Below are 14,752 nucleotides of genomic sequence, written 5' to 3' on the forward strand. Positions count from 1 at the left end.
CAGCTCTGCGGGAAGAGACCTGCAGCGCAGAGCATCACAGGCTGAGAAGGCACAGGCCAGCCCCATCAGGGGCAAAAATGTAGACCGACATACAGCTGCAAAAACGCAGGAAGAAAGCGTGGTTGGAAGGAGCCGGTGAATATGCACAACAAAGGAATGCTCGCCCACGGTAACTGGCAAAGGCCCAGCTCTGGCCCCAGACTGCAGATGGCTCTGCCCTGTGACTGGGCAAGTGGTTTCACAGGTCCCTGTCTTGTTTCTGCATCCCCCTACCTCAGAAGCTACTACGAAGTTAGGATGTTTAATAGGTTTCGAGTAGTACCAAGCAAGTAATGAGCAGTTAGCTTTCGTTTTCAAATCTTCGGAGAGCTTAAGAATGAGTTTTTAAAAATTATGAGACACAGTTTGGAGTAATATTCACAATTAGTCTTTATCCTTGCCGAAGGACGCTCTTAATAGGAAACACAGACACACACACAGTCATTCCGCTCACGAGGTGGGCTGAGGCAGCTGAGGAGCACACTTAAGGAGTAGCCCAGTGTGTTTTAACCTAAAAATAATAACCAGAGATTAAAGAACTCTGTGATGGCTCCAGAGAAAAAAGAAAAAGTAGAGTATTCTTCAGGGGATGTTATTGATATTTTATGAGAATTTGATAAGGCAGAGCATTAGAGAATGAGGTCTAAATTTGTGCAAAGTAATAAAGGCTTCAGAAGGTAATAAGAATCTTGGACCCTGCACAAATGAGGTGCTCTAAGAGGCTTGGTAATTACCGAGATGAAAGGACATTGCTGTTTCCATAATCACAATCCAAATCTAGGGGTCACTTATGGTTGATAATGTTATTGACGCCATTCCATCTTCTAAGCACAAGAAGCTTTTAACATGAAGCAGCTTCCAGCAATCTCCTGTTCATTTCACCGTCATTTCAATTAGATGGCTTAGCCTTGTGCAGAAAACATTTTAAATACCAGAGCCTTCTCATGGAAAAGCTTTGTGGTCTGAATACAACACCCAAAATATGAATGCGAGTAACAGAGAACCTTGATGAAAACAAATTAGGAAGGACTTAGGAGAGTGGTGTTTTATTTTCATATTGCTGAAAATGTCCACATGTGACATGATGGTGTGTAATGCTACTCCCGCCTTCTTCAGGCAAATTCCAGACATATGAAGGGGATTCTTAATATTTGAATTTGCCCTAAATAATTTCCACCAAATGACAAAAATGTAATGGCAAAATCATTACTCTCATGGATGACTATATTGATATTCTATGCCCAATGCCTCTTCATAGTAATAATTTAGGTAATAACAGGTAACAATAAAGAAGTGTTCCCCAATAATTTATTGCATTGGGGATTCCCAAGTGCACCCCAGGTTTGCTGATTCTCTATAAGGATTCATAGGAGTCCATCTAGAGTCATACTCAGCGACTCATGGCAAAGATTTATTACAGGAAAGGATACAAAGCAAAATCAGCAAAGGAAAAAGTCACAAGGAGCAAAGTTCAGGGAAAACCAGACACAAGCTACGAAGAGGGGTCTCCCAGTAGAGCCAAACGGTTGTTACAACATGTGTGAAATGTTATCTACCAGGAAATCTTGTTAGACACTCAGTGACGGGGATTTTATTGAGGGGCTGGTCACATGGGCACCCTCTGTATAACGTGTACCAAAATTTCAGGCTCCCAAAAGGAAAGCAGGTGTTCAATGTAAACCATATTGTTTATACAAACAGTTTGGCGCAGCGAGCTATTCTTAGCACTCACGGGAAGTTTTATATCAGCCCAGGGAACTGTTTGCCGGATAAGTAACTAGACACCAGCCAAGGGACAACCTTGCAATCAGACTTTTCTAAGAGCACCAGATTCAGGGTCTTTTCTGCATGTGTGCTGAGATTGACTTTCAGTCTAGGTTTTAAGACTGAGAGAAAGGGAGCTCAGCTTTCCTGAACTTGACTTGCCTAGTGAAACTGTCAGAAAAGGGGCCCAGCTGGTGTGGCTCAGTGGTTAAGCGTTGATCCAGGCACCAAGAGGTCACTGGTTCGATTCCAGGCAGAGCACATGCCCAGGTTGTGGGCCATATCCCCAGTGGGGAGCATGCAAGAGGTGGCCAGTCGATGTTCTCTCTCATCGATGTTTCTCTCTCTCTCTCTCCCTCTTCGTTCCTCTCTCTCTCTAATCAATAAAGAAATGTTATTAAAAAAGAAAAAGGAACTGTCAGAAAATGGTATCACGGTTTGGATCCATAATACAAGTCACTGTCAACTGAGGTCACTGTCAACTGACAAGTGTATAATCTATGTTAACGTGTGTTATCATTGCCACCTAATCATTGCTTTTCCAATTCTTTTTCTCTAAAGAACTACCATCCCCCTCACCCATTTTAAAGGACAAAATATTTGAGGTACCACTTAGAAAGATAAGAATCCATCTACCAATAGTAAGTCTGTCTCATTCTGCTAGAGAGCCTCTCCACAAATGTCAAAGTGATGACGCAAATGCCAATGTCAGAGATTTAAGAATCTTCAAGGAATTAATCCATTCTTGTATTTCTTCAAAACTGTAAGTTCCAAAATGGGAGATTAGAATCATAGAAGTCATTTATGACACCCCCCCCTTCTCATCATTTGTATTGTTTATCATTAAACAGTGTCAATGTTTGTCTACCCCTCTCTACATCTGCTCTGCAACTCCAGTTGATTGCTTTATGATATGCTGATGTAGACTTGCAAGTGGTCTTCCTGTACCCCATTTTGACCCCGCCTTATCTATTATCTATCTTACAGACAGAGTGATCTTTTAAAAGCACTGGTCACCTCAGTTTCCTCTTCAACGTCTTTCTATCTATTGAGGACGAAAAACACCCAAGTCATGGTCAGCACCTACATTTTCTGGCCACGCCCACCTTGGTGGCCTCACTTCATGCCCGGACGCCCCTTGCTGTCGACGTTCCAGACAGAGGCCTCATACATCCTTGGGGTCTGCCACCAGCTGCTCTTGCCAGCTCCTTCCTTCTTCACCTAGTTCATTTCTATTCATGTTTCTGGTCTTGAGTTAAAATATCACCTCCTTGGGGGATCCTTTGGAAGTAATCTCTAAACCCTTGGAATTTCCTGAGTCATAGGAGTGTCGTTATTCAGGACACGCCCTTTAGACCACATCTGCTAGTTCATGCCAATGAGGTGATTTATGATGGGGCCCCCACGCTGTGTGATATCAGCCTGACTTCTGGGGACAGGAAGGGCTAGAGGGGCTAGGACTGTCTAATTACATGGGCAGTCGATCAATTATGCCTTAGTAATAAAGCTTTAATAAAAACTCTGAACACCAAAGCTTAGGTGAGTTCACTGGCTTGGCAACCCCTTTTGCCTATAGCCACATATTAAAGCCCGGAGAGTGGAGTCCTATAAACAATGCGAGTTTAATGCTCAGATCCCTCCTAGACTCTGCGTTATGCGTATCTTCCTTTGGCTGGTTCTAATTTGTATTTTTCCCTGTAATAGACTGTAAGTATGAATATATCTTCCAGTGAGTTTGGTGAGTTCATCTAATGAATTATCCAAATAGAAGGTGAGTTTTAGGAGTCCTGCCAAACTTGCAGCTGCTGTCAGAAATGAGGGCGGTCTTGAGGGCTGTGTTACCGGACTAAAGGGATCCATTTGCCTGCACACATCAAAGCCCAATAAGACACAAACAGGAGTTTGCAACAAACAAAGTAAAGGTTTATTTTTAGGAAGTGTCCCAGGCCTGGAGACAGGTAAGCTGATGCTCAAAGACCTGGCTCTCTGTGGCTTCCAGGGGGTGGGTTACACAGGGCAAAAATTACCAGTCATGGGGACTGAGAGAGCAAGGGTCATGGCCAGCATCATGGTCTCTACTGATTGGTCATCACTAGGGGGAGGGGTTGTCGATCAGTGCATCTGGTCCTGATGCCTCGCTTCACTTCCTCTGGTTTCATGGATTTTCTGGGCCTGGAGCTAGCTAAGGCTTAGATGTTATCTCTAGTTTGACCAAAACTCTGTCTCTGTGGTCAGCCGACTTTGTTCCTAAGATTATTTGATGCTGATCAGAACCTCATTGTCCTGAAGGCTTAATACTTAAGGGAGTGGTCCTGCAAGGGAGAAGGAGGTGTACGAGTCAGCGTGCTGGATGGAGCCAGTTTGAATCAAAAGAAAAAAAAGGGGGGAAAGGTCATATTAAAGAAGTGAAGTTTCTACACAGTTACAATTGTGTGTTCAGACTTTGCAATTTGTCCAGTGCCAGGTAATATCTAATAGCAAAACAAAATAGAAAAGCGCTAACCTACATAGATGATATAAGCACGGAAAACATATATTAGGAGTCACACAGTGAAAAAAAATTTCTCGGTGTGAAATTGGTAAGTTTACTAGCCACACGATGCCCCACAAAATAATCTATGCCATGCAGCCTTCTGATGTATACGTTAAATTGCCACCGATTAATTTCTCATTTTGACTCAATATTTTTAAATAATCCATTAATACAATATTTCTTAATCATACCACAATGTGGACGCTGAGAAGCAAAATTTTCTTGTCTGGAAGCTTGAAAAATAAATCCCTATCTGTTAATATCTTTACCCCAATATTTTGTTATATTCACTATCACTGTCTATCTCTGCACATATTTCTGCCTTGTCTATGTAGTGCTTTCTAGTTTCAAAGCTTGACAAATGTTTTCTTTTTTTACTATAATAATTGTATTTCTCACTCTTTTACAGATTAATAGCTAATCGTCTTTGATTTATGTTAAATATAAACCATTACATATTTATTTTACAATATATAATTATATTTGCATATAATATTTATATTTGCATAAATATATATGTATATATACATATTTATGTGTATATAACATGTATGTGTCTATATGAATATGTGTGTGTGTTTAATATGCTTTACTTGAATGTAAACTTTATTCTGTTTTTCCTCTTTTATATCATAATGTACTATATATATAATACATAGTTTATGAGAGATATTATTTAAAAACAAAAACTTGCCTATCTTAACTGTGATCTTTGCAAGTTATTTTTATGGATGTAAGATATTTGGCTGACAGGAGATCAGAAATAATGAGTTGGGAAACTTAGCAGTTGTTTATCTCCAGAGATGAAGAGATGGGTGGAACAAGCAGAGAATGTCTGCAGAATATGATGAAGTAGCCCGGCTGGTGTGGCTCAGTGGTTGAGCGTCGACCCATGCACCAAGAGGTCGCCGGTTCAAATTTTGATCAGGGCAAATGCCCAGGTTGTGGGCCCGATCCCCAGTGGGGGGCATGCAGGAGGTGGGCAATCGATGTTCTCTCTCTCCCTTTCCCTTCCACTCTCTCTAAAATCAATTTTTAAAAAATTTAAAGAAAGAGAGATATGATGGAGTAAAGGATTTGGGGCTTTATACATTCTTTTGGACTAAAACTAAAAGTCTAGCCATTGGATGAATTTGAGACACAGAGTGACTGCTTAAGGAGTTTCTGGGCAAAAGATTCAAGATAAAATAGCACAAAATTCAATGTGAAGCAGTTGTTGGTGGAAACAGTCCATTAGGATCCAGACTGTGGTGAGTAGATTAGACATTGTTCTTTCCCAAGATCTCGGACTGAGGGAAAGAGCCTGTCTTGAGCACAAATTCAGCCAAAACTATGAAATGAGACGTCTAGGTCAAGCAGAGCAAACTATCTTCTGTGATATAATGTCTTCACGTATCCTGTACCACTGTTGATAATTTGTGCCCCAAGATTAATCATGCAAAAGACAATGTTTTAAAAAACTCTCTCAGACCATCTTTCAGTTTCCTGATGGCACCAACCTTGTCACCAGCCAAAAACTTGCACGTGCTCTTCAGTGTCTAGAACATTTTCCGCACTCTCTCTGGTTAACTCTTATTCATTCTTTATGGCCACAGTCAATGTACTCCTTTTATAAGACTTTCACCCAATTTAAATCAGTGCACTGCTGACTTTATAGAGTTCTAATTAGACATTTATACAAGTTATTCTTATATAAATTTATGACAATTTATATACATTTTTGTGTTTTTACTTATTGAGCAAACTGTCTCCCTGCTAGACTATTAAGGTTAGAGTTATAAGAGTACCGTTTGTATCTATTTTGTTCACAATTTACTCTAACTCTTGGTGCATTGACCAATACAGTGATTAATAAATACTGATTGAACGAATGAATACATTATAAATGTGTGGTAGGGGTAATAATCCCATATCAAGGAGAGTTGGAGAATGCAAGGACTGTGAACACAAAGTCTCAAACACATATTGGAAATTCCTACTAAAGGCGAAGTAATAAAATAGATACCCAGGGTATCTATCGATTGTGGGTACCTTAATGGTTTCAATCTAAGCTATTCATGCTATGTTTAAGATGTAATCATAGCTTTCAGAGCTGCAGACTGTGAATTCATGTTAATTGGCCTGGTTGGTTGCAAATTAGTAAATGCATTATGTCATTTTTATAGTGCACTATCCAAAAGAAGAGAGTCTGCCGGGTGGAAATAAAGTCAATTAAATTAATCCCACTAAACAAAATCAGATGATCCAGACAAAGCCATATTTTAGAATAGGTTTCATTTATACTGAATAAATAAATGTTCCTACCAATGCCCACCAATTTTAGAAATAGAAGGAAAATGAAAGATCACATGAGTACATATTAAGGTAGATCATTGTTAATCGTGTTTTGCAAAAGAAATGAGCTAAAAGTGTGGAATAATATTGACCCTCTTATTTTTTTTTCTTTGAATAACCATATACCAAATGTCTGCTGTAGTTGCCCATTGTCATAAATCCCACATTAATTTCTACCAGCATTGGTGAATAGTCAGTGGTCGTAGGCCTAATGGGGCCCTACCCTGGGTAATTAGGGAGGCCATCTAACTTTGTTACTGCCTTAGATTAGTTCTTAACTGAAATCACTTCTATATGACTGTTATTGTTAATGGGAAAGGATATTAAATATGGATTACAGCTTTCATAGTCTAGCTAGCTGGGCATCTTGGACTTAATATTCCCCATCTGTGACCCTTTACAATACATTAAGCACACCTTTTGAGCAGCAGCCCTATTAGAATTAATCATACCGAGGAAGAGATTGCACTAAACCTATTAGCAAGACACTGACATTAACCAAATGCTAGTCAGATGTGTCAGGGAACCAAGAACTAAATCTAGGCTCTGTGCTTTCAATGGGCTTGGAGCTCTTAAGTTAATGGTATCTGAGTCTTTCTGTCCACCAGTATGGGGGTTGCTGGTCTCTGAGATCACAGTGGCATGTGGCCACATGTTCCGTTAGTATAACTATAACAGTCAACTCATTCACTTGTTTAGGAAATTTAGATGCAAATCTTTCTCTATTCCCCGGTAATGTGCATATTCTTTCAATAAAAAAAAAAGCAATATGCAGTAAGGTAGGTGGGATTGGAGGAAATAACACAAGCTTGTTAAATATTAGGGGAAAAACATAAGTCAAATAGTGAATGCAATAATAAGCTTAGCAGCATATAGAATGCATTGCAATGCTACTTTTCATTTTCAGGGACTTCATTGACTCCTTGAAAAATTAGATGGAATATTCTTATGGTATAAAAAATGCAAATGTTAATGAGAGATATCAAGTGTCTCAGAAGAATATGCTTCTGAAAGACCCAAAACATGGAGGGGAGAAGAGACAAAGTTACTGTACAGGAGGGAACCAGGACCTGCATGTGTCAGGGGTGACTACTAAATTGAATTGTTCTTGCTCAACCTTATGAGGTAAAATAAAGGAAGGTCTGAAGGGTGGAGCCGACAGTGGGCATGCCTTATATTGGGGTTGGCCTTAGGTTCAGAAGTAAGGTATTTTCCAAATATTCCTATAGTTCATAAGCGTGGGACATAAGCCAGAGTATAAAGGGGAAGTTGGCAAAAGGAGATCATAGACTTACTGCTGTTTAGGAAGAAAATATTATTGAAAAGACTAATCTATCCACATGTAGCTTCAGGCTTTATTGATTCCCAACACTTTATTAGTAAATTGTGTATAATCTACTCCATAGAGTAGCATTAGTTCTTTGAAAATCCGTTATTATAATTTTAAGGTTCAAAACTTTAAAAATATGTTCTGATTTTACTTTGAGTATTTAAAGCCTTAATATTTATATAACGGTTCATGTGGGAAAATTCCACTTCTGGGAATTCTTATTTTATATTCATAAATTATTAGCTGACACACATGGTATACTAAGAGTTAGTCGTGGCCTACCTACTGTATATGCATCTAAAACCTCAATTAATGAACATGGCTACCCTGTGGGATAGGTACAATCACATTTCACAGGGGAGAAAACTGAGACAGGAAATTCTTGTAGCTTTACCTAGGGACAGTGCTCTTAATCACCAGAGAGTACTGCTTCTCACTAGTGTGAGAATGCCAGCTAACTAAATGAAGAAGCATCCTTGGTGCAATAATTAAGGATTTGTTAAAAATATATATGGCATATGGCCCTGGCCAGTTTTGTTCAGTGGTTACAGTGTCGGCTTGCAGTCCAGAGAGACCAGGGTTCGGTTCCCACTAAGGGCATGTACTTCAGTTGCAGTTTGTTCCCCACCCTGGTTGGATCGCGCGAGTGGCAAACACTCGATGTGTCCCTTTCACATCAATGTTTCTCTCTCTCTCTCTTCTTCTCTCTCCCTCCCACTCTATCTGAACAAAAAATGGAAAAATGTCCTTGGGTGAGGATAAAAAAAAAATCTATGGCATATCTACACAGCATATGACTTAAATATTATGTGATTCTATGAAACATGACCTACACTGCTATATATATATATTTTTTATCCTCACCGGAGGACTTTTTCTTTTTTTTTTTTTTTTTGCTCAGACAGAGTGGGAAAGAGAGAGAGAGAGGGAGAGAGAGAGAGAAACATCGACGTGAAAGGGACACATCGAGTGGCTGCCACCCACACGACTCAACCAGGGCCGGGGACAAACTGCAACCGAGGTACGTGCCCTTAGCGGGAACCGAACCCCGGTCTCTCTGTACCGCAGGCCGACGCTCTAACCACTGAGTCAAACCAGCCAGGGCCCATACTGCCATATTGATTAACCAGAAAAGTGACCGTAATATAGAGTATGAACGCTATAAAGCAAAATCCCCAGATGACCCGAGAAGAATATGCAGCACAAACAAAAAATAAATCTATATTACTCTAAGCCACTAAGGTTGTGGGTTGCTTGCTACTGCAGCATAACATAGTCCAGCCTAATACAATTACTTGTGGGCATATCTTCTGAATACAAAAATAGAATCTGAAGGAAAAACAAAACAAAACTAAGCACAGTGATGCAGATAAATTCTAGCCACCCAAGCTGATTATACTGGAACAGAAAAAGATACAGAAGAACTTTAATTCAGTTGGTGACAACCTTTGGAATTAGATACATTTATTTTTAAACATTATCCTTTAACTGTAACTGATACTTAAACCTCATTCCTCTTGTCCAAAAATGTAAATAATTTGTTGTGAGAATTCAATAAAATACAAAACAAGGCCTGCTATTAGCATAGAATCTAGCACATAATATTAACTCAAGTCATTGTAGCGTCTATTCTCATGAAGTACCCATCTCAGCAGCATGATAAAGCCACAAGTTGGAGCTAGAGTTACCCTGAGGAAAGACCCCATTTCTATTGTCAGACAAAGACGCACTAGTCTTCATCTTGTAGCTGCTTTTAGATTCTGGGCAGAAGAGGTAGGAGGGAGAGGGGTTTGCTCCATCCATTTATTTAAGGTAAAAGAATGATAGTCTTTCACATAATACACATTTCACAAATAAAGAAACTAAACTCTTTTTTTTATAATAAGTCAAAAGCCAGTAAAGCAGAATTTCCAATTTCTCTTTGTCTCATTCTCCCATGATGGGCATTTTTATTTAATGCCTAATATTAATTCAGAGAGACAGTAGCAATAACCCGCCTGAGAGGATATTGCCCTTAAGACCTTACTGAAAATTATGAAAAATATCTCCAGTCCATGAGCTTCACCAGGGTGGGCACAGATGTTTTGACCATTAGCTGATGTTAAAGAATAACCTATCTTCTTTGATTAAACTCTCCCATAGTTTGTGTGTAATGCAAGACATTTAGTCTCAAAATTACTAAATTTTGGAGTCTTGCTGACTTCACTATTTCTTATAACTAAAAAACAACGAATAATCAGAACAACCTATGTTGGCAGAACCAGGAAGGCTAAGGAGGGATAAACGTCTTATATAACAAAAACAAAACAAAACAAAAAACAAGGCAGTGGCAAATAGATGGGAACATATGTTAATAATAAGATAGAATTAATACCATAATAGTAGAATACACTCCTTCAACAAAATTATCAAGTCTTTGTATGAACTCTGAACAATGTGATAAAGATGTGTTTAAAGGGTATATGGCAAGCCTGACTGCTATGGCTCAGTGGTTAAGCATTGACCCACACACCAAGAGGTCGCTGGTTCAATTCCCGGCCAGGGCACGTGCTCAGGTTGTGGGCCCCATCCCCAGTGGAAGGCATGCAGGAAGCTACCAATCGATGTTCTTGCTTATCAATATTTTTTTTATTTCTCTCCCTCTCCCTTCCTCTCGAAACTCAACAGAGGACAAAAAAAATTTTTTTTTATAAAGGGTATATGGCAAAGAAGAAAATGCTGTTGGCAAATTCTGCTTTGATCAAGGTTTATATTACCATCCTCTCTCATGAAACATGTTTTATTTTGAGTGTTCATTTCTCACTGAACATTAATGAAGAGAACATTTATATCTTATAATTTTTATGTAGATTTGCTCCAGAAGTATTTAGACAGATCCCACTCGTATTTAGAAGAAAAAAAAGAGCACAGTATCAATACATCCCCATAGCAGTGTTATTTACAATGCTAAGATCTAGAAACAGACCGAGTGTCCATCAGTAGGGGAGTGGATACAAAAAATGTAGTACATTTTCACAATGGAATATTATGCAGCTGTAAAAAGGAAGGATCTCTTACCCTTTGAGGCAGCATGGAGGAACCTGGAGAGTATTATGCTAAGTGAAAAAAGTTGGTCAGAGAAGACAACTATCACATGGTCTCACTTATTTGTAGAACATAATAAACAAAATAAGGTGACAAACAAAACAGATCCAGAGACATGGAAGTAGGGAACAGACTGACAAACCTCAGAGGGAAGGGGGATGGAGGGCGGGAAGAGATAAACCAAAGAACTGATATGCATATATGCATAACCAGTGGACACAGACAACAATGCAGTGAAGATGGGGATGGGGGACGGGAGCAGGGTGAAGGGGTCAATAGGGAAAAAAGGGGGGGACATCTGTAAGACATTCAACAATAAATATGAATAAATATATAAATAAAAATAAATACATTTTCATCTACTAAAATACATGTTTTCTTTTCAAGGGATACTTTATAACTGCCATTTTAAATTTAGGTCCTTGAGCCCCTATAAAAAGACATTAACTTTGCTCCTGGAAATTTAAAGAGATCATGCCTCTACACTGTTTTTCAAGCAAAGTGCAAATGTTCCTAGTGTATTTTTTTTAAGTGTCTATGCAAAGAAAGTAGTTGGCAAAATAAATAAATTTAAAACTTAGATATTAAAAATATAGTGCAAGGTGACACAAGTTACTTGCTTTCTCTGTATTTTTTTTACTAAGTTGAATTCAATTTAATGTATAATTCTGATATTATTATATGCTGAGTTTTTATTTATTAGAGAAAACTGACTGATCTCATGATCAGCACATTTAGATTATTTATGAGCATGTAAACATAGATTCTTCCCTACTGTCTAGAATTTGTTATAATACAGTATTTTTTTTATGTCCTGTGAATTTTAAGTTTGTCCACTGAAATCCTTGAGTTCCAAAGAAATACAAATTGCCTAAAGAGGAGATGTATTAAAATATTATGAGGGAAGGCAAAATGGCGACCGAGTGAATGGAAGCTACACAGACCATCTCCCAGGACCAAACTGGAGATACAACGAAAATAAAGACAAATCTTCAGGAAAAAGCAACAGAAAAGCAGTTTGGAGGACCTCATAATCAGAGACTCTGACTCAATCCTGGTAGGCTTCTGGAGGCGCAAGAGGGGGGCTGGGAGCCCACGGTCCGCAGCAGCCTTAGCTGTGAGCATTGCCCTCGGGTTACACTCCCAAGCAGCTCCACAGTGCAGAGCCGGGACAAAGGCTAAACAGCCACGGCCACTCACCTTGGGCTCCGGCAGAGGGAGGGCAGACTGGACTGGAATTGTGTGGGGACACTTGGGATTTGGAGGGAACTCAGAGCTTCTGCTGAGTTGCAGTCACACAGGACCTTGGTCATCTTACTCCTTCCCAGGGCTCTGGGGAGAGGCAGTGGCCTCTCCCAGGATGATTCAACCCCACCAGGTGGCCATTGAAATGCAAACTAAGGCCCATTAACAACCAGCATCTGCCCTACCCTCCGGAAATCCCTTTACACTGAGCACCTGAGGGAGTTTTTCATTCAACTGAGAAGCCAAGGCTCTTCAGGTAACTGCTACTGATTGCCTCTAGGCAAAGAGCTAGAGGATAACTGTACCAATCCTGGGCTAGGAACTCTAACCAGGAAAGTAAGACTTGACAGTGGTGTTTAACGTGGATCCTCCCTGGCTCATTCAAACCCAGAGAGGGAGCCACAAACAGCAGAACACCAACAGCCAAGGGGGAAATTTGGCAGGCTCCAAAGTCCAATGTGGTAACCAAAATAGTGAAACACAGAAACAAAAGCAAAATGAAAGAACAAGAGATCTCTACCAGAGATGAGATAAATGAGGTGCAGTTAACCAAGTTAACAGAGCTAGAATTCAGAGCCATGATCTTGAGGAAGCTCAACCGCATGTACAAGGACATGAGCACCATGAGTAAAGACATAGAAATGTTGAAAATCAACCAGTTGGAAATTAAAAACCACCAAGAGGAAATGAAGAATGACATATCAGAAATAAAGAACACATTGGAAGCTCTAAATAGCAGAGTAGAAGAAGCTGAGGACTGGATCAGTGAATTAGAAGACAGGGTGGAAAAAAAATCAACCAATCAGAAAAATAAAAGGAAAAAAACCATTAAAAAACAGGAAGACAGCTTAAGAGAACTGTGGGACAACTGGAAATGTAATAATATTCGTATCATAGGAATCCCCAAAGAAGAAGAAAATGAGCAAGGGTTAGAGAATATATCTGAAGAAATAGTGACAGAAAACTTCCCTAATTTGGTGAAGGAAGAAGGCATTCAAGTTCAAGAAGCACAGAGAGCCCCAAGTAAGAAGAACACAAACAGGCCCACACCAAGAGACATAGTAATCAAACTGCCAAAAATTAAAGACAGAGAAACCTAAAAGCAGCAAGAGATATACAACAGATGACTTACAAAGGAAACCCCATAAGGCTATAAGCTGACTTCTCACAAGAAATACTGCAGGCCACAAGGGAATGGCATGGAATAATCAAGGTCATGAAAAACAAGGATCTGAATCCAAGACTACTCTACCCAGCAAGGCTGTCATTCAAAATAGAAGGTCAAATAAAGAGCTTCCCAGACCAAAAAAAAAAAAAAAAAAAAAGGCTAAGGGAATACATTAGCACCAAACCAGCACTGCAAGAAATGTTAAAGGGACCACTGTAATTAGTAAAAGAAATAGGAAGAAAAATATAACCAAACTAAACAAAAATGGCAATAAATAAGTACATATCAATAATCACCTTAAATGTAAATGGACTGAATGCTCCAATAAAAAGACACAGATTAGCTGATTGGATAAGAAAGCATGACTCATCTATATGTTGTTTACAAGAGACTCACCTCACAACAAAAGACCCACATAGGTTGAAAGCAAAGGGATGGAAAAAAATCTTCCAAGCAAACGAAAAGGAAAAAAAAAGCTGGGGTAGCAATACTCATATCTGATCAAACAGATTTCAAAATGAAGGCCATAACTAGAGACAAAGAAGGCCACTACATAATATTGAAAGGATCTATCCAACAGGAAGATATAACCTTAATAAACATATATGCACCCAATAATATAAATGCACCCAATAACATATATGCACCCAATATAGGAGCACCAAAATATATGGAAAATCTTCTGGAAGACTTCAAAGGGGAAATAAATAGCAATACTATCATAGCAGGGGACTTCAACACCCCATTGACATCACTGGATTGATCCTCTAGACAAAAAAGTAACAAGGAAACAGAGACTCTAAATTAAGCACTAGACCAAATGGATTTAATAGATATCTACAGAGAATTACACCCCAAAACAACGGAATTCACATTCTTCTCAAGTGCACATGGGATATTTCAAAGATGGACCACATGTTAGGACACGAACTAAGTCTCTACAAGTTCAAGGAGACTGAAATCATATCAAGCATCTTCTCAGATCACAATGACATGCAACTAGAAATCAATTGCAACAAGTACATGCAAAAACATTTGAACACATGGAAGCTAAATAGCATGCTATTAAACAACGAATGGGTTACCGAGGAGATCAAGGAAGAAATTAAAAACGTCCTGAAAACCAATGAAAATGAACACACAACAACACAAAATCTGTGGGATGCAGCAAAAGCAGTTCTGAGAGGGAAGTTCATAGCACTACAGGCCTACCTCAAGAAACAAGAAAAATCTCCAGTAGACTATTTAACCTCAC

Source organism: Molossus molossus, unplaced genomic scaffold, assembly GCF_014108415.1.
Source record: "Molossus molossus isolate mMolMol1 unplaced genomic scaffold, mMolMol1.p scaffold_m16_p_10, whole genome shotgun sequence".
Classification (NCBI taxonomy): Eukaryota; Metazoa; Chordata; class Mammalia; order Chiroptera; family Molossidae; genus Molossus; species Molossus molossus.